Source organism: Salvelinus sp. IW2-2015, linkage group LG33, assembly GCF_002910315.2.
Source record: "Salvelinus sp. IW2-2015 linkage group LG33, ASM291031v2, whole genome shotgun sequence".
In the NCBI taxonomy this organism is placed as follows: domain Eukaryota; kingdom Metazoa; phylum Chordata; class Actinopteri; order Salmoniformes; family Salmonidae; genus Salvelinus; species Salvelinus sp. IW2-2015.
Window position 1 is genome coordinate 9,899,981 of NC_036872.1, and position 10,800 is coordinate 9,910,780.

At 42.1% G+C, this 10,800-nt stretch overlaps 1 pseudogene; it reads right to left on the bottom strand.

Moving 5' to 3' along the window:
- Positions 1-1,844: 1,844 nt before the first annotated feature.
- On the bottom strand, positions 1,845-7,036 carry LOC111958109 (cytochrome P450 1A1-like; annotated as a pseudogene).
- Between the last annotated feature and the right edge of the window lie 3,764 nt (positions 7,037-10,800).

Below are 10,800 nucleotides of genomic sequence, written 5' to 3' on the forward strand. Positions count from 1 at the left end.
GACGCAATCGCAACCACACTGCACACTGCCCTAACCCATCTGGACAAGAGGAATACCCATGTGAGAATGCTGTTCATCGATTACAGCTCAGCATTTTAACACCATAGTACCCTCCAAACTCGTCATCAAGCTCGAGACCCTGGGTCTCGACCCCGCCCTGTGCAACTGGGTCCTGGACTTCTGACGGGCCGCCCCAGGTGGTGAGGGTAGGTAACAAACATCTCCACCCCGCTGATCCTCAACACTGGGGCCCCACAAGGGTGCGTTCTGAGCCCTCTCCTGTACTCCTGTTCACCCCCACGACTGCGTGGCCATGCACGCCTCCAACTCAATCATCAAGTTTGCGGATGACACTACAGTGGTAGGCTTGATCACCAACAACGACGAGACGGCCTAACAGGGAGGAGGTGAGGCCCTCCGAGTGTGGTGTCAGGAAAATAACCTCATATTCAAACGTCAAACAAACAAAGGAGATTGATTGTGGACTTCAGGAAACGCAGAGGGAGCACCCCCCTATCCACATCGACGGGTCAGTAGTGGAGAAGGTGAAAGTTTAAGTTCACCATCTACTGCATCTGCCATGCCGTTCTGTACCACCACTCATTCATATATCTTTATGTACATATTCTTTATCCCTTTACACTTGTGTGTGTGTGTAAGGTAGTAGTGTGGAATTGTTAGGTTAGATTACTGTTGGTTATTACTGCATTGTCGGAACTAGAAGCACAAGCATTTCGCTACACTCGCATTAACATCTGCTAACCATGTGTATGTGACTAATAAAATTTGATTTGATTTGATTTGATTTGATTTGAATTATTCTCTAAGCATATACTGGAAATCAGATACTCATCTTATTCAAATGTATTGTCATGGCTTTTCAGTTCTAGTTTTATCTAAAAAATATATATATATTAAAATAGAACATCACATGATCCAAATTTCAATTTCTCAGACGTGTGTCTTCTGTCCTCTTAACCTCCCTGGAATAAGTCTGATAGATCCAAAGACTGTGACTAATCGGTCTGTTGGAGAGACGGGAGAGCATTTGGTAAAAAGGCGATTCTACTCTATCTATGAGTAGCCCCGGCAACTACTTCAGATGGGGATTGGGGAGAGAAAGGGAGATAGAGAGATCTCTTTAAACCCCGGAGTTACAGATGGAGAGGAGGGGAGGAGTGAGTCGGGTAGGAATGAACCCTGAGTGAACGCTGCGTGGTGCCCAAGGCTCTGATCACTTATCTAAAACAACACTCCCTGTCTTCCTAAGCATTTAGTTGTGATTAATAACCAGATAGGGGTTTAAATAAAAGGCATTTCTAAACTCATTCCATTTGATGAAAGTAGAAGGACCAATCACCATCCCTAATAGTCAAAATAATACTGGGGATGACCCTGTACAATACACTTTTCCAAATCTTGGAATGCATAGATATTCTAACATTGTATTCAGATATCATAAAAGTACTTAAGTTATATATAGAATAGGCCTATCTTAAATCACTACAATAGCACATAACATGCTTCTAGGTAAATATCAATATCAATCAATTTTATTACCAATGAGGAAATGGCTCTGGACAAATCCTTGGATATGGCTGCTCACTTTGTATCGGCTAAACTCTGTCTTGACTCTGACAGCTAGCAACTGTGTTTGCATTACAGTGATAATGACGCCACTGCCAGGTAGAGATGTTGTGTTCAGTCTGTATAGTAGTTATGTTTTGGTGTCTGAGTAGCCATGGTTTCTGTGCGTTATGATGGTGTGGGCGAGGGGCTGCCCAGTCAAGCCAGTTGTGGCCTTATTGTAGTTGATGCCGTATGGTTTAATGGACAGGACGGATCTAGAGGCGTGACGAGACACCGATCCTGTAGGGGCGGGACTTCGTGAGCCCAAAATCGGTGCTGAGATCCAGCTCCTGTCCTGGAACATTCTCGATACACAGCCGGTGGAGCAGTGTAGTCAGGAAGACAAACATTTCCAACCGGTCAAAACCAGTGATGACCACCACAAGAGAGTTGTGTTCATTAGGGGACACAACGGAAAATGTTTTGCAACTTGGAAACAAAAATTAGCATTTCTTATTTTTGAATTGTTTTATTTACTCCTTTTTCTCCCCAATTTCGTGGTATCCAATTGGTAGTTACAGTCTTGTCTCATCGCTGCAAGTGTGTTTTGAGACGCATACAGATAACACTCACATGTCATGTTTAACTTGATACTAATTGACGAAGACACGTGTCCTTAGGAATGAAGTATGCATTGAGCGCCACGTTTTCTGTGGTACTAAAGGGAGGAAAAGAAGGACAAAAGAGACCAACTGGGTGAATAGCAACATTCCATTCCCAGAGCTAACACTTTGATCTGCACATACTAGCAGACAGGCACCATGCAGAAATAAACATTACAAGTTGTTACTGTAACTGTTATCAGAGCCTCACCAGTGTGGTATGGTGAAGGGGGCGTAGGATACGTGATGGAACACCTTGTATATGAAGGCCTTGGTAAAAGGCATCTTGGTCTTGTCCACAAACCGATGGAGTCTGGCAGGGCCAGGTGGTCGCCTAAACCATACAAAGGCAACATACTAAATGTCTCGGGTGAAGACAACAAGATACTGTACCTGAAAGTGAAAATGCAGAGAAAAGGATCAGATACAATGCCGAGTCGAACAGAAAAAGTGAGACCCAAGAAGAAAGAAAGACTGTTGGATTATTGCCATCTATTCTGGAATTTCCATCTTCAAATAAAGGGATGATTTGTGTGATTGTGATTCACGTACGGTGCAATATCCCTGTGTGTGATCCCCTTTGTGTCTGTCTGAGTAGACTGTCCAAGTATCCAAAATCTCTCTCTCTCTGTGAATGCATCGTGCCTACTGAAAAGACTGCACCAGTTTTCTCAGCCCACATCAAAACTAGCTTGGGCTTTAGCAAATTAGAGTGACCTTTTGCGTGTCACCCTGGCAAGCAATGGTCTCTAGCCATTGAGGACAGGACAGAACGGGGGGGGGGGGGGGGGGGGTCTGTCTATGAAAGATTAGATCATTGTATGGAACTGCACGGACAGCCCATCTACACCATCAAACTGTCAAACTGGGCGGTACTGCAGGGATCTCTGCTCATTAGGACATGCTGTTTGTCAGGAATAAAACAGCTGAACTCCCATCCATTTTTATAAAACAAAGGAATTATTCTTAGCAGGTAAAGCAGACACCCAAGCAGACATACAAAGAGACAAGGTATGAGGAGACAATAAGACCATATAGCGCTATAAGGGCATAAGCTATTAATGTTTTCTATAAGAAGTGCTGTTCAGTCAGGAGGAGTCAGGAGGTGTTGTTCCTATACAGAGGATCTCCTGGTGTATTTTGACCTGGATGTCAGGAAACTTGATGAGGTAAAAGAGGCTCCACTGCAAACCACCTATGATGGTATCGAGTCCTGAAATGTAAAAGGGTAATAAAAATTGTAACATCAGTTACAATCGTCTTTATTACCATCATCATATCCATGGTATGATGAATGCCAACTTTAAGAGATTTCTGTAGTATTGGTCTGTTCAAAGGTATTCTTCAACCCATCCCTGCCAGGCTTAGAGATCCTCCAGAAAAAAATGAACTCATCTGGATTTGAGGGAGTTGGACAGCACTGCTGTGTCCTCATCCTCCTGCCGCTCCTCACAAGGTACAATCAGAGCATCTGTGATGTCACGGATACAGTCCTGGAAACACACATATCATCAAAACGTTACATAACACTTTACTTTACACTCTACTTAATGCCTGCAGCTATTAAGATTCAGATTAAATGCGCAGGACGAGTCCTAACCTTGCCACTCCAGGTTATATCTGGGGCCTATATACATCCATTACGTTTCCATATACACTCACAATGAAATGTAATCCTTTCAAAACTTTAGCACACGACCCGCTAATCAAATGTACCCTCAAATTGTGAGAGTGAGACTGACTGTAAAATGGCCGCATCTTCTAGAAAACATGTGAGCACATGTCTTCCAGCAGATTAATAATTCCTAATTAAAGAGTATGCACGGGCGTTTTAGACACTGTGCACAAGAACAAAGCCTCGTTCGGTATATATTAGCCTGGTCTGCCCTGTCCTAGAGTATAGGTCTCTTATATTGTAGCTTCGATTTCAGCTTCCAACTATTTCCATTTTTCACATATACAACCCGAAGAGGCAAAATCACAAGCAAAAATATGCTTTCCAAAAAGTAACCTTGCTTTTTCCACATGTACCTCTCCTCAGACTATCTCTCCCTCCCTCTCTCCCATCTCTTCCTTTCTTTTACCCCTGAGTTATTCCTTTACTCTCTGTGTATCCCCCCAGCAGAATCTATCCCTCTGAAACAAATCCCTTAATGGCTGACTGGTTTTCTGTGCCTCTGTACCAGCATCTGATAGCACTGATCACATCTAATCTAACAGTTTACTAATCTACCAAGTTCAGCCTCAAAGTCACACATGAAAGCTGAGATTTCTCTCCAGGTTGAGATGTCTGCAAAAACTATCCTCGTCAACTCATTTTTTCACTGTATACACATGATAGATTATACGCCTCTAGCCCATAGTTTCAATAGCATGTCTATCAACATATCCTACCCCTGCCTCCTACCCCTGCCTCCAAGAATAAAGGGATAATGTTTCATAATCCAGGTGTGTAAAACTCTTAGAGACTCACCCAAGAAGACGCTGTAATCGCTGCCAACGGTGTTTCTAGAATATTGACTCAGGGAGCTGAATACTTATGCAACGACTATAATTTAGTTTTTTTATTTCTATCAATCTTTTGAAAACAAATAAATATAAATCTTCCACTTTGACATTATAGCATTTTGTGTAGATTGTTGTCAAAAAGTTACCAATTACAATTACAAATCCAATTGAATCTCACTTTGTAACAACAAAATGTGAATAAATCCAAGGGGTATGAGTACTTTTACACTGTAGGTTCAGTGCCAATAATGAGTTTTGAAGTACTTTCTGAAATTCTGTTCAGAAAAGTGCAAAGTTGACAATGATAACGATTGTTTATTGCACAGTGGAGGAACATGCTTCCTGAGAGTATAGTTTTTCATATTGCAAAAAAATATACTTAAGTATACTTTCAAAAAGTATATTTAGCTTAAATGTCCACAAAATATATTTAAAGTATACTGTCAAAAATGCATTGGCACAGAAATGTGCATATCCCCCAGCATCTTTTTCTGTTGAAGTTTTGTTCCTCATATTTATCTCATTCAAATGTAACACATTACACATTTTATTTAAATGTTAATTTATTACCATTATGTGAACAACTAAAGTGTGAAATGTGAATGGTGCACAGTTCTCAAAAGTGTTACTTGTATGCTCCAGCCACAACTGCTTTGTGAATGGCATGTTAACGTTGGCTGAGAAGATGCCTTGGTCAATCAAGGTAACCTTTACATGGTAAATTACAATAGCTAATGTGGTTAATGAGTAGCAGTGTATTTGTAGATGTAAATTTTAAATACACTTTTTTGTAAAGAAAATACAGGAATTCTAATTCAAATACCATTTTGGTGTACGTTGAATACACCTTAAGGTGTATTCAACGTATATTTGTTTTGCTCTTTATCTAATATACTAAAAATATACTTAAGTACAAAAAGTGTCCCAATTTAGATAACTTTACATTTATTTAATATACTTAAATTCCAATAAAATAAAAAATAAACTGGACATTAAATGTATTCAAAATTGTTCCAATTTAGATAATTTAAATATACTCATGAAGTATGATTTAAGCATATTTAAAAAATACAAATAAAATCCCGCTTGGGATTAGGCACCAAACAGAAGAAAACTGACTGGAACAGGGGGTGACTACAGGGAGTGACCCAAAAAGAAGCACTCATGTTTTGTTTTCTGTTTTAAACCATTTCCGTGGCGTGCTCTAATTTGCATGACCCAGATGTGGCTCATACCTTTTCAAAGGTCTACAGGTGCTCCTCGATGTTGTGTTCCATGAAGCTGTTCATTCTCCTGATGTGCTCGACCATCTTCCTCATAGACGGACTCGGCAGGTAGCGGGACACAGGAAAGAAGTCTGCCAGGTTTCCTGCAGATCCGCAACACCTCGTTGTTGATGTGCACAATAGTGAGGAACTCTGTGTCATTGTAGTCATTCCTCTTCCCGAAACACAGGGCACACACCACATTTGCCACCGACGTGACCAGCGGGACAACAGGGTCCAGACCTAGCCCCTCGCTCCCCTCTGAGCGCTCCCAAATGACCTCCACCATACCAGCCGCCTCGGCGCACATGTGCTCCTTTAGCAGACATATGGTGCCAGCGCCCCGCGGCTCTGCCTGCAAGAAGGAGCGCAGGGTGTTCTTGCACAGCTTCTTGTGGAGCACACAGGCAGCGCCGTACTCGCTGAAGGTCATGCTGGTGCCATTGGACACGGCGGAGAAGGTGAAGAGGTCAGGGTGTCTGGCGAAAGCCTCCCCAAGCCGTACCAGCGCCTGTTTAATTAATGGTGGCATAGCCTTGCAGCACCACCACCACAAGGGAGTCCACATGCATTTGGAAGACATCTCCGTATTGCAGACGGAGACACGTCAGTGACAGGTGCATCTGGTCTCCCATCTGGAACAGGTTACCCACCAGGGCAACAGGGTCGGCCCTGAAGGGCAGAGTGCCTTTTGGGGCCGCTCCCGCCTTCTCGCTTTCAGCCCCTGAGAGCCACTAGGAGCAGGGTGAGGGTACAGAGAGCCAAGGTGATTCCAGAGAAGGTTATACAGGAGCCATCCTTTGGGAATATCCCAAACGTCAGCCTCATATTGCAGTCTCAGAGCGCCCCAGCCAGGATACTGTATGTTACTCACCGGATTCCAGGAGTGGAAGTTCTCTAAAGTTGGAGACTGGTCTAATGAGTGCAGTTTGACTCCCAGCAAAGCAAATTGCCAGAGGGGCCGATGACTGGATACACTCTGCGAGAAGACTGGCACTAGGCAGGTCCAAGTACCATGAGAGGCAGTGACATATTAGCCTATTTAAACATAGACTGCGAACCAGCGGGCGGTCGATTGAACAGCTTCATAGAGCTTGATCTAGCATTCCATTTTCTTCTTGTTCTTTGCGTTGTTTTAACAGGATGAGACATTATTGTGCGTGCCCAATATGTGTGTCAAGTGCTAACTGTGTGGTCCACGGTAGCTTAATTCTCTCATCATTTTGTGTACAAGCGGCTGCAGACCGCACACATTTGGCAGTGGCCAAACATACACAATTATTGTAAATTGGTGTTTGGAATTCCTCACTCTAAAAATGTATGGACTGTCTGACTAACTGCAATCTAGCCTGCCCAACATGAAGAGCGAAAATCAAATCAAATCAAATCAAGTTTATTTGATATAGCCCTTCGTACATCAGCTAATATTTCGAAGTGCTGTACAGAAACCCAGCCTAAAACCCCAAACAGCAAGCAATGCAGGTGTAGAAGCACGGCGGCTAGGAAAAACTCCCTAGAAAGGCCAAAACCTAGGAAGAAACCTAGAGAGGAACCAGGCTATGAGGGGTGGCCAGTCCTCTTCTGGCTGTGCCGGGTGGAGATTATAACAGAACATGGCCAAGATGTTCAAATGTTCATAAATGACCAGCATGGTCAAATAATAATCAGGAGTAAATGTCAGTTGGCTTTTCATAGCCGATCATTAAGAGTATCTCTACCGCTCCTGCGGTCTCTAGAGAGTTGAAAACATAACATGATTAATCTAAACATCAAACTTTTGATATTTCAATTCATAACAATTTAATTATGGAACACCAAAAATTGAATGTAATTAGATAAACTAATGAATATTTTATAGCACACCATGGAACAGAGGCCCCAGGTGTTCATGAAATTCATTAAGTCACAAACTATACTACTGTACACGCAAACTATACTACTGTACACTCAAAGTACATCTTGACTAGCACTTGCATTTCACCACTCCACACTAGCTTTCCCCTCGTTTGGCTGCTTGCAAGCTAGCAAGCATGTTAGGTACTGCTAGGTATCCCCAATCAATCCAGTAGGTTCTGGAAGCTATAGTGAGCTTTGATTGGTCAATAGCGCAGCAATGTCACAGTGTATTTGCATAAAGTTCAGCTTTCCCAAACTTTGGTCACGCCCTGTTTACATCCCTCGCCCGTGCTCATAATGCCTAACAGTCCCCCTGCCCACTTCACTTCTTCCATTGTAAATGAATGCTTTCCCAAGTTTCATCGCCCATGTCGTCTTCAGTTAACATGTTCTGTAAGTCAGTGAGATTCAGCTGTGTAGTCGTAGGGAATGACAGAGCCAGTAGTTTGAACCACTGGTTGGTTTCGAGCCTACATGGCACTTGGAGCTGGTCCAGCTCATGGTACTGATATGAACTTACTGACAACATGTAACTAATCCCGTGACACTGAGCAAGTGTGTGAAGTGAGTGTTGAAATCCATAGTTTTGGATTCAAACAAAGATTTCTACGCGATCTCTGCCAAAATTGCATCAAGGGAGCCGCAGAACAACCCAGGAAGTTGAGCTTACATAGCTACCTGCTCCACTGGGGGTGTAGCAAAAGAGGAGATACTATAATGACATTGCTGACCTGCAAAAAAAGACTAACCAAAATCAAAACTGATCCTTACTCCTAACCTTAACCAAACCCTTAACCCTATCCCTGACCCTTACCGTTACCCTAACCCTACACACCTAACTGTGGAAAAGATCCCTGTTGATTGACAATGTTCTGTGTGTTGTGTAATACATAGGCACAGACACATGCATACAAACACACGATAACATACGCACTATACACACAGGTACACATGGAGTTTGTGTTGTAGATATGTGGTAGTAGAGTAGTGGCCTGAGGGCACACACTTAATGTGTTGTGAAATCTGTTGTAATGTTTAACTGCCTGAATTTGCTGAACCACAGGAAGAGTAGCAGCTACCTTGGCAAATGCAAATATCTATGCTATGTGTTTAGTTTATTATACCTGCTTTTCATTGCTCTTGTAAATGGTTGTTTCCTCCTTCAGAAGAAAAACAAGATAAATGTATTATTAACTTAGCTGGCAGATCTGTATAATGTCAACCTAAACAACAAGTTGAAAGACTAAATGGTTTAAAATGTCAAGAGTTACCATGAAAAGAGTGGGTCTGGGATCAAATGATTCAGTGACAGCAGCATATATGACCCTGGACTGAGTCTTGCAGCATAGAAACAGCACACATTTGGGAACATTTACGATTTGTTTTCAGATAAGGTACAGATGTAAGATCTTAATTTGACCAGTTTCTCACAGCAGGAAAATAATCCTGCAGCAACAGGAAATGTGAATTATTGTGTGGATTATAATTACTTTACATTTTTGTAGGGGTCAATACATTTTTAGTTAGGGCAAATGAAGCTTGAAATGTTTGTGGAAATTATAAACTTTAAAAGCCTTTTTAAACCTTGAATACGCTAAGTTTCTATGTCCAGCTGTACAGGACATTTCCTGCAACAACAGTGTGATCAAATTAAGATCCTACATCTGTATGTTCCTCTGGTAAGTCTCAGGATCCTTGGAGTTGGAATATAATGTGTTGACCTTGAACAAAAGTTTTTGGTTAAGAAACAATAAGGAATTATCTTAGACACACATACACTACCTTTCAAAAGTTTGGGGTCACTTAGAAATGTCCTTGTTTTGAAAGAAAAACAATTTTCTTGTCCATTAAAATAACATTAAATTGATCAGAAATACAGTGTAGACATTGTTAGTGTTGTAAATGACTATTGTAGCTGGAAACTGCTGATTTTTAATGGTATATCTACATACATATATCTAAGGACAGTTTTATTGCTTCTGTAATCAGACAACAGTTTTCAGCTGTGCTAACATAATTGCAAAAGGGTTTTCTAATGATCAATTACACTTTTAAAATGATAAACTTGGATTAGCTAACACAATGTGCCATTGGAACACAGGAGTGATGGTTGCTGATATTGGGCCTCTGTGCGCCTATGTAGATATTCCATTAAAAATCAGTCGTTTCCAGCTACAATAGTCATTTACAACATTAACAATGTCTACACTGTATTTCTGATCAATTTGATGTTATTTTAATGGACAAAAAATGTGCTTTTCTTTCAAAAACAAGGACATTTATAAGTGACCCCAAACTTTTGAACGGTAGTGTGTATAATATCATACGAGGAATCCAGTCTACACAAGATAATGCAAAGAGGAAGACTTGTACAGGATTGACTGCAGGAAACACTCTTTTTTATTTCATGATACAGTATCAACATTGAAAGCAGGCCACCAATCCAGACTCAGCATTTTGTCTCTATGCTGCATGTTTACTTTATTTGTAACTCTGACTTGCCCTGCTTTCTCTATGTTTCTGGCGTCTGTGCAAATCCCCTCTCTCTCCATATCCCTCCATATCCCTCTCTTCCTCTCTCCAATGGGTCGTCGGTTCCACTCAGGCTCAATTGTGGGACACCCGGTGCTGTCAGGCTGCGACGCCTCCTTTGACCGACCTAGGCCCAGTCCCAGTCCCAGTCCAGGCTGAGCGATCCGGCAGTCCCGCCACTCCTCCTCCCTCCCGTCATTAGCACAGCCACTGGGGCAACACGTGTCACGGAGCCATGGCGACAACCAACACAGACCAGACTCACTGGAGACACCACCAAGGAACCTCCCAGGACCCTACCATACACACAGGCACGCACACACAAACACATACATTACAACACACAGCAAACACAGATGCACACATAC